At 40.4% G+C, this 18,391-nt stretch overlaps 2 long non-coding RNA genes across 2 annotated transcripts; one reads left to right on the forward strand and one right to left on the reverse strand.

Moving 5' to 3' along the window:
* Window positions 1-1,212: 1,212 nt before the first annotated feature.
* LOC144314394 (uncharacterized) lies at window positions 1,213-5,869 on the reverse strand. The gene is made up of 3 exons (XR_013380267.1): window positions 5,752-5,869; window positions 4,377-4,471; window positions 1,213-1,623 (listed from the first exon to the last, which is right to left on the reverse strand). It is a non-coding gene; the product is annotated as an uncharacterized LOC144314394 (long non-coding RNA).
* Window positions 5,870-5,952: 83 nt separating this feature from the next.
* LOC144314393 (uncharacterized) lies at window positions 5,953-18,391 on the forward strand. Its single transcript, XR_013380266.1, has 3 exons — window positions 5,953-6,230; window positions 12,326-12,484; window positions 18,269-18,391. It is a non-coding gene; the product is annotated as an uncharacterized LOC144314393 (long non-coding RNA).

Raw genomic sequence — 18,391 nt, forward strand, 5'->3', positions numbered from 1 at the left:
CAGACTCAAGTTTATCTCAGCCTCAAAGCTAATAGAGTTAAACCAGCTGGTCAATTTAAACACGAGCAGAACCAGTGAGATGTTACTGTATTCTGAGGCGGTGCTAATAAACTTTAATAGATTTCAGCTAACAATTTGGTATAAATTAGACATTGCACTGCTGCTGAGGTAATAACTTTTGGCACTAAATAACAGAAAATCAAGCTCTGTGATGTGCTTCAAAAGCACCTTCATCGAGCCTCCCAGATTCAGGCAGATTTCACTATTGATTACCGCTTACTCTTCCCCAAGCTTTAAGAAAACAGTCAAGTGCTCCAAAATACACCCCCAAAGGAGCCCAGACTTTTTCTCCCACTGGTTCAATAGCTAATTTACATGTAGAAGTTTTGGAATCAAAATGGGGGACAAGGTAGCTGGGGGGCCTTTAATGGGTGAGTTAGGAGCCAAGTGGTTAGATATCTTCTCAAGGGCACGCAAACATTTCTTCATACTTTTTTGGAATATTCCAGAATGTTCAGTCTGAATTCATTTCAATTTTATCCTATTTACCAATATAATCTGTAATTAGCAAGTTCTATAATTAACTTGGGTTAGGCACTAGTCAATTGGGTGTGTAGCAAAAGGTCTGGACATGGTATTAGAATTGTTCAGGTTCTGGCTATGACACTAATTATCCATGTGACTTTGGGCAAGTCCTTTAACCCGCAAAACCTAAAGGCATTTAACTTTGCTCACCTACCTGTCTTAAAGCATTGTACTGTGGTGAAAGGAAATGTGAGAATCCCTGTGAAGTTATGTTGCAGGTAGGAAGCCCTATCCAAACAAGCTATGAAATGCAAGAGGCCACATGACCTTATGCAGGAGTTCTGAGGTTCAGTGATGCCATCATTGGTTTCAGAAATTGCTGTAATGTTTCCTGTTACAGATACACTATCTACTACCCACAGTTTCTGACACCCTGCTCTCTCCTTCCACTCTGTGCATGTGGGAACCAAGTCATAGTCTTGGAACCATGCTCAAGGCAAACACTGTAACTCCTGTGTTGGTCTTCACAATGGTCAGGAGATTGTCCCAAGAACAGAACTCTGCATGAGATCAGTATTATTGAAACATTTACCACATTTCATTGCATCTAAGACATGCTTTCTTTCAGTTTGATACCCTGGGTTGGGATGTGTCTCTCCATCACTATCAGGTCAGAGTTTAATTAGTATCTTTTTCTTTCTTAGTGGTACACAGTAATGATGCATCTTACAATTGGGGTCATCTTAAATGTGATTATATATGGAATTGTGTGCCTGTTACAAGCAAGACTCTCTTCTGGGTGCTGCAGAGAATAGGGCCTGAGGCAGCATGTTCTTCTCTCAGGGTATTGACATCCTGCCACAGTGGAGAGGAGCAACCCAGAGAGCCGTCATTTGAACAGGAGAATTTCATACAGCATTGTGTTTTGGAAAAACTCAACAGGGAAAAATGATAAAAAAATGTCTAGGGCCTTGGGCCACTATGGTGGGGATGGCCCATGAAGGTATCTGAGGAGGTAAAGCTGAGTGCGGGAAAGGAAGTTACATGATCAGATCTGGGACGAGAGTTTTCCATAGTGAGGGAACAGCCAGGTGGACCCTGAAATGAGAACAAGGTTAGTGGGACACTGTTGGTATAGTTGTTCTGGGCATAATTATCTAAATACACGAAAATAGAAATAATCATATATGTTCCCAAAGACCTTGTCTCTCTGTCCTTGATTTGTTTTCACCAATTCCTCCATCTTTACCTTCATCTAGGACTGTATTAGTTTCCCAGGGCTGCTGTAACAGAATACCACAAACTTGGATAGCTTAAAACAAGAGATATTTATTCTCTCTGCGGTTCTAGAGGCTATAAGTCTGAAAACACGGTGTTAGCAGAGCTATGCTCTTTCTCAAGGATCTAGGTGAAAATATGTCCCATGCCTTTCTCTTAGCTGCCCTGACTCATAGACACTGCACTGTAATCTCTGTCTCTGTGATCTAATGGCATTCTCCCTGTGTGTCTGTATCTCTTTTATTCTTATATTGATTCCAGTCACATTGTAGGAGGGCCCATCCGTACAGCAGTATGACCTCATCCCAACTTGATTACATTTGCAAAGACCCTATTTCCAAAGAGGAAGTCATAGTCACAGGTTCTGGGGACTAGTACTTCAACACACCTTTCTGGGGGACACAATTCAACTCAGAGACATTGATGATGCATTTCAAGAAAATGTCTTAATGGAGGCTGGTGCAACTGTGATAACATGGGGATCAAACCTTCCTACCACCAAACAGATCTATATTTTACCTACTAAGGACAAGAACCATGACTACATTTTCAGTGTAAAAAGCTCAAATGCGTGGCTTACCAAGTGGAAAACTTTATTGGTAGAAACAATTTGATGTTTCTACAAACAATTTGATGACCTTCACTAACATCTCTAAATCTAATCATGAGTGGCAAAATTAATGTTCCTACCTTTGGAGTATGGGGATGGCAGCAATAGCAAATATAGAAGTTTCAAATAACTTAGTGGCCAGTTATGATCATTAGTATTGACATAAAAATAGCTAGTTAATTCCTCAGTATATTCCCTTTAGTATTTCCTGGATCTTTTGAAAGTTATCATAAAATAATAACAGCTAACATTGAGTGCTTACCACATTTTAGGGATTATGCCACCCAGTTTAAATGTACTGTAAGCCCATTCAACTCTTACAATAACTCCATGAGTCAGGAACAATTATTATCCTCACTTTACTTAGGAGGACACAGGTTAAGAGAACTTGTATGTCTAATCAATGGTCCCAAGACTGGTGAATGCCAGAGCAAGAGCTAGATAGTCTAGCTCTAAGGCTCATGGATATAACTACTCCTCCTACTTCTCTTCAGTGCAGCTCCCTCATTTCACACCAGAAATGTGAGGTCACACAACTAGGAGATACCAGAACAGGGAGAGAGATCCAGAATCTTGTGATTTCCAGTCCAGTGTTTCCTTTTCTTCCTTTTGTTTTCTCAAACTTTGTCAACATTCACAGGCCAGTGAAATTTTCCAGCTTGGCATCTGACCCTCACCCCAAGAGCAGACCTCAAGAAGTCTAGAGAAACTCTAGTTGTCAAAGGCTTGTCGAGTGATACTGACCCTGCTCAGTGGATATCAGCCCCCAAGAAGCCCAATCATTACTCAGGAGCATCTGGAGCATTGTGGGCACAGAGATGCCCATCTAATCGAAAATTGATATTATGGACCTATATCATTGCCACAGAGGCACATCTGCTCTGTCCCATCTGACCACTGGGTGATCAAGACTGGAGCTGGAAAAATGTTGGTGGACCACTTCTCTGAAATTGAGAGACTAGATTCTGCATGGGATATCATCTCCTGTGCCATGTCCTCTCAAAGCTAGAATATTGTCTGGGCACCCTTGGTCCTAGTCTGGGGAAGGGAACTGAGTGGCTGGGGGTCAGGGACAGGAGGGAGATTTCTCAAGTATAGATTTTAGTATTTTGCACCCTGTGAATGTATTAGATAATAAATTTTTTTAAAAGATCTGAAGCCTTGCTTTGGATTCATGAGAAAATACTGAATACATTGTAATCAATTAGTGGGGTCTCCCAGGCACACAGGATAAAGCAGTGTCTACACATGGGCTGTACTTTTCTTACCTCTAGACACTAGTCATGATATTCATAATTTACACTTCATGATGACAGAATTTCTCATTTCCCAGAAAGAAGATTCCAGGGCAGTTGTCAATGTTTTGCACATTCCCCCATTTTCTCCTCAAAGCTCACCATGACTACATAAGTGTCATAAAATGGGTTTTTCACAGCTTCTCAGTTGTAAGAGGGAGAAATACAGACAAACCCATGGGGTCTTCTTTGTGTTTAACCTCACTCCCTCTAGTTGCCTTCATTGAAAATAGATGTTGGCGTCTTTTTTGCCCCCCTGAGGGGAGTACTTATCCTTGTGCTCTCCTGAGCCACGCCCTCCTCTCTTTTGCAGGAATTAGATAGCAATTGTACAGGCGCCTCCCGGGACTTCAGCCTCCAGCCAGTTTTTAGACAGAAGAGGAGCACAGGTGTGGCGTCTCAGGATGAGCCTGTTTCGATGCTCCTGCCTGGGAAAACTGCCCTCAACAAACACATTTGTTGCTCATACATTATCTGCTGGCTATCTACCCATGTGCCCATCTGTCGAGATGGCAATGAGCCTGATCCCAGGCCCCAAAGCCAGCTCTATTAAACCTAGGTGCCAACCACCAGTGAGCTGGCTACAGGAGACTTCACCCTCTGGAGACCCCTTCTTCTCACCTCCCCCTGAGGATACTGAGCCTCCAGCATACTTCTAACTTTCTCACCTGGTTGCTGTCTGGAGGTATGGCCCCCTTAGGAGACTCCAGCTTGGGATGAGAAAGGCCTGCCCCCTGGATGGTGAAACCCAGTCTAAGCTGAGCTGTGAGGAAGGGAAGAGGTGGTAAAATTGAGATGTGGGCATGAGTTGGGTGGGATATTGTCTGCCTGCCCTGGGAGCAGAAGGGGACATAAATGTAGAGTAATTAAAGGTACATCCCTTTCACTGAATCTCATTTGTGTGAGTGTGAGAGTGAGTGAGTGTGTGTGTGTGTGTGTGTGTGTCTGTGTGTGTTTTGGGGATGACTAAATTTACTCACATTGTCAGTAATAAATCAAATGTCTTTATTCCACTCCCTTGTTCCAAAATGGGTTTGAAGAGACAGATAAAATGCCAAATATCTGTAAAACCTGCTAACAAGGGCACATTCCCATCTCCCATGTTACATTTAGACCCCAAAAGGCACCTGGCAGGGAGGAGGAAGATGATTAACTATGGTTTGTGGCTGGCATAATATCAGGCACACTCAAAGAAATATCAGACACTCAAAGAAAGCTGTCGAATGAGTAAATGAATAATAGAGATCCCCTCACAGAGTATTTGTGTGAATGAAATGTGATGAGTATGTCTACATTAATTTTTGAATGGTTACTATATGCCAGGCACCATACTAGGTTGTGTGGAGGTAGCATCAAGCAAGATAGACAAGATCCCTGCTCCTGTAGAGCCTATCTCCTATCAGGGAACAGACAAAAACAAATTCACAATGCAAACTGCAGAGCTCAATAACGTTTATTTTGCTCCTATGGAAAGCAGAAAAATTAAGAAGACTTGCCCATATGTATGTGATAAGGGCCATTCACTTGTATATGCCAAATGGTTTCCAAAGAAACTCTGCCTCCATAAACACATACTCATGTACATAAACATATAAAGTCATACACACACACACACACACACACACACACTATCCTCTTGGACTTGGAATGCTCATGAATTTTATATTATTTTTTTCCCATAAAATTTGCAAGATACAAACCCATATGACCTCACAGGAGGTCTAGACAAGAATCTAGAGATCTCAGGTTGTTTGAAGCCATTATCAGGTCACTACTTCAAATCAGAACATACAGGCATTACTTTTAAGTCCTAAAACCTGGGTCTGATTCTGGCCGCATCTGGATCATGGTTTCTGAGTCATGTCCCACTGTGTATCTGCTCTAGAAAACTACAGAAATGGAGAATGACTACAATAGAATCAGGGCTTGTGAAAGATGGACATTGGAGAGATTCTTAGACAGGAGATGGGTTATATTCCATTTCCTCTATGATCCCATCTGCCTTACAAATTGTGGATTCTTAGAACATTCCAGAGCTCTGACCTCCTTAGGCTGATTTGGTGGTAGGAGTTGAAGGGTGGACCATTGTCCATATGGTTGAAGTCATTTGGGTGTCAGAGAGAGAAGGCCACTTCAATTAAGGTGCTACATTTAGGAAAACTTCATCCCTATGAGGTAAAGACTGAGTCTCTTCTCTAGCATATTTGGACCATTATGACAAGTCCAACACCAAAATTACTCACTAGTAGCCCATTGTAGTCTTGCCATAGTGACCGTCTCCCATTATAATCAGCAAGATTAAAAAGACAATATCTGTGAAGATCTCTATGGCTGACAAGTGAGTGCCCGTGGGAGAGAGAAGACCTTCTTCCACAATGTACTGGGATGGAGGCAGATCCTGAGCCCAGAGAGTCAGCCTTATGAATGGTGGCAGGCCAGGGTAATCTTCTCTATGAAAATAGGGATCTTTTCAGTCTTGTCCATCTCTGTACCATCAACAGCTATCACAATACTGGTACAAAGTAGGTACTCAATAACATTAGATGAATGAATGGCTTCATTAATTAATGGCTGCAACTTTTCTCTTCCCCACAATAAAGTGAGTGTGGTAGGAGTATAAGCAGGACTGCTAACCCTAAAGCAGAGAAACTGGTAGTCTTGGTGGTGGTGATGGAGAGAGGATACTTATCACTAAGAGATAACATTACCATGGGCAGGTTGCAAGAGTCCAGCAAAAGTCCAGCATAAATCAAATTGTCAAAGATTAAAAAAACAGCTGTCATCAATAAACCACTTCCTGCAAGTTTTGTAGAAACATGATTTGGTACCACCTCTCTAGAGAAGAACGTTGGAAGTAAGTTTCAAAAAAATTTAAATAGGGATCCCTGGGTGGCGCAGCGGTTTGGCGCCTGCCTTTGGCCCAGGGCGCGATCCTGGAGACCCGGGATCGAATCCCACGTCGGGCTCCCGGTGCATGGAGCCTGCCTCTCTCTCTGCCTGTGTCTCTGCCTCTCTCTCTCTCTCTCTGTGAGACTATCATAAATAAATAAAAATTAAAAAAAATTTAAATATATTTTAAATAGAAATAGTGTAGCTGGGCCCAGCCAAACTGGTGTACATAAACTAGTTTAGCAGTTTATCTTAAGGAGATCTCTGAGAATGTGCTTGGATGTTTCATTATTAGAGTGATCACAATGTCTTGTTTAACCTAGAAAAATGTCAGAAATAGCTTAAACATCCTACAGTAATGGGCTGGATGAGTAAGTTGTGCTCTTTCCTTGTCTTGGAATACCATGATGCCTTTTATTTTATTTTATTTTTTTTAAGATTTTATTTATTTATTCATGAGAGACACAGAGAGAGAGAGAGACAGAGAGAGAGGCAGAGACACACAGGCAGAGGGAGAAGCAGGCTCCATGCAGGGAGCCCATGTGGGACTCGATCCCGGGACTCCAGGATCACGCCCTGGGCCCAAGGCAGGCACTAAACCGCTGAGCCACTGAGGGATCCCCCATGATGCCTTTTAAATGATGTTGTAGACACATATTTGTCAATACAGAAACTTGTGCATTCATGAGTATTAGGTTAGATTCTAGTAACAGAGACCCAAAAAAGTGTTGTTTTAAGAAATGAAGAGTTAGTTTCTTTCTTTCTTTCTTTTTTTTTATAAATTTATTTTTTATTGGTGTTCAATTTGCCAACATATAGAATAATACCCAGTGCTCATCCCATCAAGTGCCCACCTCAGTGCCCGTCACCCAGTCACCCCCACCCCCCCGCCCACCTCCCCTTCCACCACCTCTAGTTCGTTTCCCAGAGTTAGGAGTCTTTCATGTTTTGTCTCCATTTCTGATATTTCCCACTTATTTTTTCTCCTTTCCCCTTTATTCCCTTTCACTATTTTTTATATTCCCCAAATGAATGAGACCATATAATGTTTGTCCTTCTACAATTGACTTAAATTCAAGGCTATGATGAGGCTCTTCAGTCTTCTAGAGTTGAGCTTCCAGATTTCTGCTGTTTCAGGACTCATAAAAATCCTTGGGATTGGGTAGCTATCAAAGAGTTGTAAGTAGCATATGAATTTTCTCCGTACTGGTTGTTCTTTGTAATAATACCTTTATTCTATTCAACAAAATTTGGAGCTGTTCTTGTTTATTTGACTTGTACGAATTCAGTCAGTGCTTATGAAGACTCTAGATAAAGGTGTTGGGAACATGAGACTCCAGATGGTCATGGCTCTGTCTCATTGATTAGGCTACTTTAAATTTGTATTGGCTCTTTTACTTCTATTATATTTTCAATAAATAGCCAAAGTTTCAGGAAAACAATAAATAGGCAAAGTTTGAGGAAATAGTCAAAGTTTGATGCCACAATAGTAAATGAAAGGCATATGTGCACTCTAAGTTGGGCTTATTTTAGCATTTCCCAACCTAACCCCATGTTTAATTATGTTGGATGATCTCTGAGACACCAAGAAGTGATTGTAAAGGTTTTCTTTATAAGCCCACATTTTCAGCCTTCTATGAAAGAGAGGCAGCATTTGTTCATTAGGATGGACCCTGTAGCAAGGAAAACATCACCAGTTTTACTGGAACACTCAATTCAATCAAATTAGGTGAGAGAGCATTACTTCAATACTAGCTTTGCAACACCATGGCTCCAAGCCAAAATCACTGGAACTAAGTGTTGACTATGATTACCTCTGGGAGGCAATAGAGTTCTGGGAATCTGGGTGGGATATGGGAATCAGGGGGTCCCAAAGGACTTAAATCAGTGGGGATACAGTGACATGTTAATGATAGGCAGAGTATGAGTTAATGGGTGGGAAAGAATTAGGCACTGGGCCTGATGGAAGCCAGAACAGTTTATCACTTTATATATTTTTTTCCAGTTTTATTGAGATATAATTAACACATAATATCATATTAGTTTAAGGTACAAAACAAAATGATTTGGTATATGTATACACTGCAAAATGATCACCAGAATAGGTTTAGTTCACATCCATCACCTCACATAGTTACAATCATTTTTCTTATGATTCACTTTTCAGGTTTACTGTCTCAGAGGTGTACAAATATACAATACAATATCATTAACCATAGTCACCACAGTATATGTTACATGTTCAGAACTTATTTATCTTATAACTGGAAGTTTGTACATTTTGACCACCTTCATCCATTTCTTCCACTCCCCACCTCCAGTCTCTGCCAACCAACAATCTGTTCTCAGTTTATACATTTTTAAAAAGATTTTATGTATTTATTATTCATGAGACACACAGAGAAAGGCAGAGACATAGGCAGAGGGAGAAGCAGGCTCCCTGCAAGGAGCCTTATGCGGGTCTCCATCCCAGAACCTCGGGATCATGACCTGAGCCAAAGGCAGATGTTCAACCATTGAGCCACCCAGGCACCCCTCAGTTTACATTTTTGATAGCACTCCCATTTTACTGATTTTTCATAGATCTCTTACATATGCATTTCAGAGGGGTTTAAGGTTAAAATGAAGATAAGTCAACAATGAGAGTGCTTTACTATATTAAGGGCTCACTGGGTTGCAAGAAATGGCAACCAAATTGAGTGATCTTATGTACAAAAAAACTTCTGTAAAAGAATCAGAAGTATCATGTAAAGCCCGGAGTAAGAAGTATGGGTAAAGGACAAGAGACTGGGACCAGGAATTGTAAAGCCATTAGGAGTCTGGCGAGCTTGACTGACCAGCTCTCTCTGGTTGCTGATGGAGTTTAAGGTCCAAGATGGCAGCCACAAAATGGCTACCCTGGCCACCCTCCAAATCTACAGAATGATGCAGTTTCAGCACCCTAAGTTAACTGATACTGTTTCTTTATGCTCCGATTCAAAAATCTGAAAAAAAAAATAGAATGTAACTGTCCAGCTTAGGTTACGGGTTCATCCATTGACCACTCAGCTGTAGCTGAGGAAGGAGGACTATGTCAGCAAAATATTTGAAAAAAGGTCAAGGGCAGATCCTCTAAGAAGGAATGTGGGGTAGGTAGAAATGATTACCAGCGAAAATGACTTGCATTTCTAATATATTTACCCAGAGGGAGAAACAAAAGTGTTGAGTTCAAAGTCTAGAGGGTAGATTCCTGAGACAGGAGTGCATGCTCTGTTTTCCCTCTTTGTGGCTTCTCCATTTACCTCTCTACCACTTTTCTAATTACTACCAGCAGAGCAATCAATACAAGGTTATCAACAATAGGGACAAGTTAATTAAGATGAGCAAATTAATCAGGTAATTAAGTGCCCTTTCCTGAGAAGGTGAGCCTGTTGAGATGTTAGTGACATTAGGTCATATCAAGTTGTCGTTATGCCATCTCTTAGGAATCATGGTGACTGTGGATCACGCCAGACCCAACCAAAAAATCATCATCCTCCTTAACAGTCACACAATTTCTCTAGTCTTATTCATAATAAGTCCATATTCCAATACTAACTCCCAGAGCCTTAGTCTCATTCTCAGATATGAGCCATTTGTTTCAGTGGTAGACATGAGTAGTTAATAATTCAATCCTTATTCCTGTCTTTGACGCAATAAACAAAACGCCAATCTATCCCTGGTGGCTCAGCATAGGGACTACATTTCCCAGACTCCCTTGTAGCTAAAAAACATCCAGTGAAATTAAATTTGGAAATCATTCAGTGGTTCTTCTGGGGTTCTTTGAAGGTGCTGACCCAGCTGGGAGATAAGCCCTTTCTATCCCTCTGATTGTATTTTTAAGATTATAATTTCTGCTTGTTTTTTCTTTTTTTTTTTTTAACTCCTTTTTCTGTGCTGAGATTTTCTGTTGTTTTTCTTAATTTGTTTCAAGAAAACTTGTAGTTGATTGTTGAAACATTTTAATGATGGCTGCTTTCAAATCCTTGTCATATAATTCCAGTATCTGATTCAGCTCAGTGCTGGTTGTCTTTCCTTATTCACATTGTGATTTTCTTGATGCTTGGTATGATGGTTTTTTATTGTATTCTGGACTTTTAGCTGTTATTGTTAAAAGATGCTGGGTCTTATTTATATCTTTTATTTTAGCAGGCTCTTTAGGTTTAGCACGCAGGTCTTGGCAAGAGGTAGAGCTGAGATATGATCCCAGGATGAACATGTTTAAAAGCAATTTAATTTTCAGAGCCTTTGTGGAATTATTTTAATCTGCTTTTTATATCTGGTGGTGTTGGGGCTCCCACTGGTTTCTAGTAGAGCTACTTGAGAGTGCAGAAGGGTGGCACTTGGTGGAGGAGGAGAGTCTCAAGTCCCAGACAAAGAAGGTTCTTGGACTGACCTACTTGTTAGGGCTGGATGTCTCTTAGTGAGTTCAGCGAGTTTCAGGCTCTGTGAGTAAAGAGAGCATTTCTCCTGATTTCTATTTTGGGAGGAGCAAAAAGATAAAAGAAACCTTATTTTACAGATTGGAACCCACCATACCAGCATTGGACTGAACATCTCTGCTCTTTTCTTGTGCAAGAAAGAAAAAATTCTATAAGCCACTGTTATTTGTATTGTACGTAACATACAACAGAAGTTAATCCTAACTGACATAGTACCTAATGGAGAGAAGGATAGAACTGGTGGTCCTCAAAGTTGGCTGGGCTCCAATCCTCCAGAATGAACAATCTGGACCCCCTGCCTGTGACCTCCTTGGCCACAGGCATCCTCTCCTCTGAAGAGTACCCTCTTGAGTGAAGGGACTCTGATTCCCAGCTTCATCACTTACTAGCTTGGTAACCTCCTGCAGTCACTTCAGCTACAACTATAAAACAGGGATAAATCCCTGTGATTCAAGGTTCTTGTGAAGATTAGTAAATATAATGCATCTAAGACGCTTAGCCCCATAGTTAATCATTCTCATCACCACTACCACCACCTTCTACCCATAGCAAACATTAAGAGTAATTTTATAAGGCATGAGTCACATGAAATGCAGCGTATCAATAATCAGAGCTAACATTTACAGAGCTCTGATCATGAACCAGACGCTGGATGTACACTTTGGGTTCGCTCATTTAATCTACACAAACTGATGAGGCTACTATCATAATCATAGCCATCATTTTCCTTTAATAAGTTGAAGAGACTGAGGTTCAAAGGCTAAGGAGTTTGCATAACATGGAGGAAGAAATGGAGCTGCGACATGATCCCAGGTCCATCTAACTCCAGAGTGAAAGATTTCATCAAGTGTGGAACCAGAAGAGGAATCTCAGAGTTTGGGGTTTGGACAATTAATTAACTCATTTATTCATTCACTCATTTGTTCAGCAGTTCAGGTACTATTGGTTCTCACGCTGTGCCAGTTCTATATTAGGCTCTAAATATACAAAGAAGGACAATGCATGGCCACGTCCTCAAGGGCTTCTTGTGTGATTGTAAGAGATAGACGTGTAAAGAAATACACACCATAAGAAGCTTTGAGTTGTGATGACATATGTGTGTATATAGTGTTCATTTGGGGCACATAGCAGAAAGCAGTCAGTTCTAGGAAAGTGAAGGAATAGTTTAGCCTTCTAGCTCAGAAAGCCCAATTCTGCATTTCCTGAAAGATCTGTTTTCTAATAGAATTTTAAAGGATCTCTATTTTTTTGTTTTGCTTGTGGCAAAGAAGCACAACAGCACTTACCAAATCATACCTGAAAAGGACTTTTGTCAGCTGTGAATGAAAGAAACTGCTTGCTGTTGGTTTAAAGCCAGAAAGCACTAGAAGGTGTTTCAGCAGACATGGTACTTCCCTTCCTAGAGGTCAGAGGAAGTGCCAGAGCAGGTTAGTCTTTGTTTCTGTTTTTGCTATGGCTTCCTGACATCTCACTTGCCTTTTCTGCTCAGAGCTTCTACCAGTAGGTACCAGTTAGTTGAGTTAATGAGGAAAAGTCCATTTGACAAGAGAGATAGAAATCAAGTCAGAAAACTGGAGGCTGAGCTAAAATGGAAATGATCTTGATGATCTTGGTTTCTCACAAAACACCACTGGTCACTTCTTTTTATCAAGAACAAAATAAGTATAAAACCTCTGCTTCTTGAAAGACAGTATGAAGAAAACATGAAGAAAAGCCACAGGCTGGAAGAATATGTTGCAATTCACGTAATTGACAGAGACTTGTATCTAGAATATATAAAGAACTTCTACAACTCAATAATAAAGACAAATTATACAATAAAAAGTGAACAATAGACTTGAAAAGACAGATCACAAAATGAAATATGCAAATGATCAATAAGCACGTTAAAAGATGCTCACATTCTTAGCCATGAGGGAAATGTAAATTTAAACCATAATGACACACCGCTACATATCCTCTGGAATGGCTAAAATTTAAAAGACTGGAAAACCAAGTGTTGGAATAGATGTGGTGAGCAACTGGAATTTCCATCCATTGCTGACAGGGTTGTAAAATGGTATAACCACTTTGGAAACCAGTTTGGCAATTTCTTATAAACATTCACTTCTCTCATGATCCCACAATTCCATTCATGGATATTTACCAAGGCACATGAAAGCATGTCTACAAAAACAAAAACAAAAGCAAAAAAACTTGTGCAAGAATTTTATACTAGCTTTATTCATAATAGCACAAAACTGGAAACAACCTAAGTGTTCATTATCTGGTGGGTGGATAAATAAAATGTGATATAGCCAAATAGTGAAATGCCACCCAGCAATAAAAAGGGATCACCAACAGATTAGAGTAAATAATTGAGTAATCCATAGGTACACAGCACAAAATGAATCTTGAAAACATCAAGGCTGAATCTGTGCAAAAAGAAGCCAAACATCCACACTACATGATTCTATTATACAAAACTTAAAAAAAAAATTACTCTAATGTCTCTACTGGTTTGCTAAGGCTGCCATACCAATACCACAGACTGAGTGGCTTAAACAACAGACATTTATTTTCTCAAAGTTCTGGAGACTTAGTAGTCTGAGAAGGTATCAGCAGGCTTGCTATCTTCTGAGGCCTCTCTCCTTGGCTTGTAGATGGCCGCCTTCTGTCTTCTCTCTGTGCATGTCTGTGTTTTAATGTCGTCTTCTTTTTTCCTTTTCTTTTTAAAATTTTATTTATTTATTTGACAGAGAGAGAGAGAGCATAAGCAAGGGGAGAAGCAGAGAGAGGGAGAAGTAGGCTCTCTGCTGAGCAGGGAGCCCAATGTGGGGCTTGATCCCGGGACCCTGGGCATGACCTAAGCCGAAGGCAGATGCTTAACTGACTGAGCCACCCAGTCACCCCTCTAATGTCTTCTTCTTATAACAGTCTTACTGGGATAAGACCCATCTGTATAACCTCGTCTTACCTTAATAGCCTCTGGAAGGGCCTTATCTCCTAATACAGTCACATTCTGATATTGGAGGTTGAGACTTGAACATATGAATTTTAGGGGACATGGGTCAGCCCAGAAAGTTGCCTTAGAGCCAAAGGTGAGAAGGAGTTTGACTACAAAGGGACATGAAGGAACTTTTTAGGGTAGAAGTTATATAGGAATTCTATATTTTCATTGTCCTGTGTCTTAATTGTCAGAGACATGGGGCACATGTATTTGTCAAAACTCATTGAAGTGAATATTTAAGCTGAAAGCATTTAGTTGCATATAAATTATACCTTTGAAAATTGATTTAAAATTAAAATCTTCACAATATTTTTAGAATTTTGAATCATAAAAGTAGTTGTTCATGGCAGAGCACTGAGATGATAAAATAAGTAAGAAATAACCCAAATGACAATCACCTATGATTGCACCCCTGTCATAATTTTGTTATATGTCATTGAAATATTACATATGACATATTTGTACATGTATATCTCCTAATAGCAAAATACAACACATATTTTTGGCAAGCTGGCTTTTTCTTTTACTCACCAATATAAGCACCATTCATTGTCATTAAGTTTTATTACTTCAGTTTGAAAAATTTTATAAATTGTGGGCCATCATTTAATTAGCTGGTCTTAATTGTTTGATATTTAGGTCATTTGTGATATTTCTTTTCTTATCATTAGCACAGCCATGCATTCTTATAGTTAAATGTGTGCACAAATCTATAATAATTTTTTTTAAAGATTTACTTATTTGAAAGAGAGATTGAGAGAGCACATACAGGGGGAAGGGGCAGAGGGAGAGGAAGAAAGAAAATATTCAAGCAGACTCTGTACTGAGCATGGAACCCAACGTGAGGCTGGATCTCACCACCTTGAGATGATGACCTGAGCTGAAACCAAGAGTTAGCTGCTCAACTGGCTGAGCCACCCAGGTGCCCCTGTAATTATTTCTTTTTTTTTTTTTTCCTCCCATAATTATTTCTTAAGATACATTCTGCAAGTAGAATTTCTGGATCAAAGGCTAGACAGATTTGAAGGCTTTTGATACCTGTTTCAAACTAGATAATTGTTATCTATGGTATCACTTATTATTAGAAAAATCTGAACTATAATTGAGTGAGGTATTTAGAAATATTTGCCAATTAAGAGAAAGAAAATAGGATCTCTGTGTTTTAGCTGGTATTTCTTTGAATGCTCCCACCAACCTATCCTTCCAATCTTGGCTCTGAAGAGATTAGACTCACAAATATTACATGACTGAGTTCAAAGGATGGAGAGAGAGCAAAGATGGATGACTTCTGACTCTTCAAATCTCCCTGCCCCAGGGTCAAGCAGCTAATATTGGCTCTGTCGCTAAACAGATCCCTAGGCAAAGGGAATTTCTGAAGCACATTCTTAGTTCAATTACAAGCCTGACCACTGGGTAGGAAAAAATGCCTCAGTGCCCAACCATCCTGGTCCCACTTCAGGCACTTAATACGTAGGAAAAGTGAACTCATTCACACTGAAGGGTCATGAGCTAGTATGGCTGACACCCATCCCATCATCATCTCCTTACCAAGGGTAGACATCTATTAAGGCTTTCATCCAGTTACTGAGCTTTCCCTTGGGGACTCAACCACCACCACCACAACGAAAAGAAAAAGATCAGGACTCAAAAGAGCATCACTCTAAAGTGAAGGGAGAGTGAGACCAAATAAATGCTTTTTTAGTAATTATGGAAAAACAAAGCACTAACTGGTTGGGAGAAGAACAGATCTTTGTTTTCTACAACATTCCAAGCTCTTGCTCTCACCTCTGACTTTCAGTCCGCTTTCCTGATGAGGGGGAAAGTCTGTTCATCCTCCAGTCTAGAAGAAAACCTTGAGACTGGAAGGCTCCATAAAGGCAGAGCTATTGGTGCTGGTAAAAGAACAATGTTGTATATTGTGAACATGAGAATTGATGAGGTCAGAACCACCCCCGGGACATGAAAATATATATTTATGTAAGAGGCAGTAAAATTTGCCTGCAATTAAGTTTTACCAAAACCCTCAAATCTGTTGTTTGGTTTTAAGCAGATGTTGAAAAGGTTTATCCTGGATTCTGTCTTTATTGATAGGATGTCTTTTGATCTGCAGCCAAATAAGAAATCTGGATGTTATTTTGGATTTGGAAATTTCCTTTAAATAAACATATTAGTTAAGTATGTAAATCTGCTTATCATCACTTTGGGCATATTGCCAGAGTAGGAAACATCTGGGACCTGGTGTCAGCCGACTTATTAATTCACACTTAGAGTATGTTTCACCCACGTTATTGCTGAATAATGTTATCTTGATTGCCTAAGTCAGCTGTGTCTTGACAACAGTTCGTTACAAGTTTGAGGTTTAAATTTTGACTCATGAGAAATCCACCAAGCAAGGCCTGTCTGGGCCCAACGATCTGGGCTTCCAGCTCCCTTCAGGATTGATTTCGGAAATTAATTGTTAACATTTTGGATTATGAATGGTGGAGATCTGTGTTATTTATCTGAACTGGCCAGCATGTAATTCCGGGAAGGGATTATATGACCTCCTCCTGATAAGCACTGAAGTGGGGTCATTAATACAACTTTCTGCCATAAAGCTCTTGCCATTTTATGGAAGTGCCTTTCCCTCCAGTTAAAACGATACTCAATCGACTTCAACCTTTAAGTCTAGAGTGAATCATTTTGTCCGGTGGGCTGGTAGATGATGAATGGCTGCAGCCCAGCATTCTCAGTAATACAGGTAATAGAGCATATAAATCCAAGGAGTGCTATGCTCCTCACACACTTCCAGGCCAGGAAATGAGCACCAGGGGATGGATGTGTTTGGAGATCACCCTAATGAATGAAGACTTTGTGCTCAGCAGAGAAAATGGTTTTAGCCTTTGGTTGATGGAGCAGCTGGAATTCATGTTCCAAGGCCCAGGAGAAATGAATTATGGGAAAAAGGAATTTCAGAGAAGCTGTGATATGTGTGTCTCCTGGTTGATCCTCACAAAACATCTGCAAGACTCCTTTGGTGTATTAGCTAGGGTGGGTAGTACTAGCTACTACAACAAAGACACCTCCAATTGCAACAATAAAAAAAAAAAAAACCTTAAGGGATGCAGCAAAAGCAGTAGTAAGAGGGATGTTTATTGCAGTAAGTGCTTACATTAAAAAAGAAGAAAGATCTCAAATAAAAACCTAACTTTACACTTTGAGGAGCTAGAAGAGTGAACTAAGCCCCAAGTTAGCAGAAAGAAAGAAGGAACATGAACAAGATGATTTTAGCTTGTGTGAAGAACAGTGAAGGAGAACATTCTAGAGTAGTGAGGTAGGAAGTGATGGGCAGCAGCAGGTCTATACTGGAGAAGATGATCAAGGATGACCTCTCAGAGGAGGTAACATTTGAACTGAGACTTGACAGATGGGAAGAGCCGGCCACAACAGGCAAAACAGCCAATGACAAGACACAGAGGCAGAAACAAGTCTGGCATGTTGGAGGACATTAAAGGTTCATGAAGCTAGGAATAAGGGGAAGCCTTTTTAGGGAAGAGGCTGCTGAGACAGGAGGTGTCAATCACACAAGATCATAAGATGATGTTATGGAGTTTGCATTTTATAATACAGGAAATGGGGCAAGTGACAGGAAATGAAGCTCTTCGCTACTTTCTGCTTTATCACCCTACTTTGCATTATTGCTTCTTAGGTGTTGTCACTTTGCTGTCCCTTAGCTCCAGCTGTTCTCCCTTAGACACACCAGTTTCTCTGTCTCCTCAGAGCTTACCTGCCCCTCACCCCTCCACTCTGTGCATATATTTACCTTCTGAATATCTTCTCTTTGGCATTCGATTTCCCAATACAGCGTTTTCTCTGCTCTGCAGACTCGCAATCTAACAAGGAAGGGAGGTTTGAATGGTCTCCGGCCTCATTCTGACCATTGGCAACCAGCAGACACCACGCCAGTTGTCTAGTTGGAGGAGATGGACCAGTTGAACCAATGTCTTCCTTTTCTCATAAATGGTGTTCACTACTTAGGACTTTCCCTTGAGCCTTTAGGCAAGAGATGAGCCTCTGAGTGAGGAGAAGTGAGAAGGAAGGAAGGAAAGAGTAGGAGCTATCGAGGCCTGAGAGAGTTTAGAGGGAAGGGTAAATGTCAGCCAGAGATGCCCTCGCCTGACTCCTGGATTGAGAGAAGTTATCTCTAGCCACTGAGTATATTTCTCTTTTCTATCCTCAACAGAGTCTTCTTCCTTCTGACCTTTGCCTGTGGATTTGAGAAAAAGCAACCATTTAAGAACTTAAAATGTAAACTCACTTGGGATAGAGAAAGTCTGGTTATCCTCTGATTAAAGAATAAAAATAA

This window comes from Canis aureus, chromosome 5, assembly GCF_053574225.1.
Source record: "Canis aureus isolate CA01 chromosome 5, VMU_Caureus_v.1.0, whole genome shotgun sequence".
In the NCBI taxonomy this organism is placed as follows: domain Eukaryota; kingdom Metazoa; phylum Chordata; class Mammalia; order Carnivora; family Canidae; genus Canis; species Canis aureus.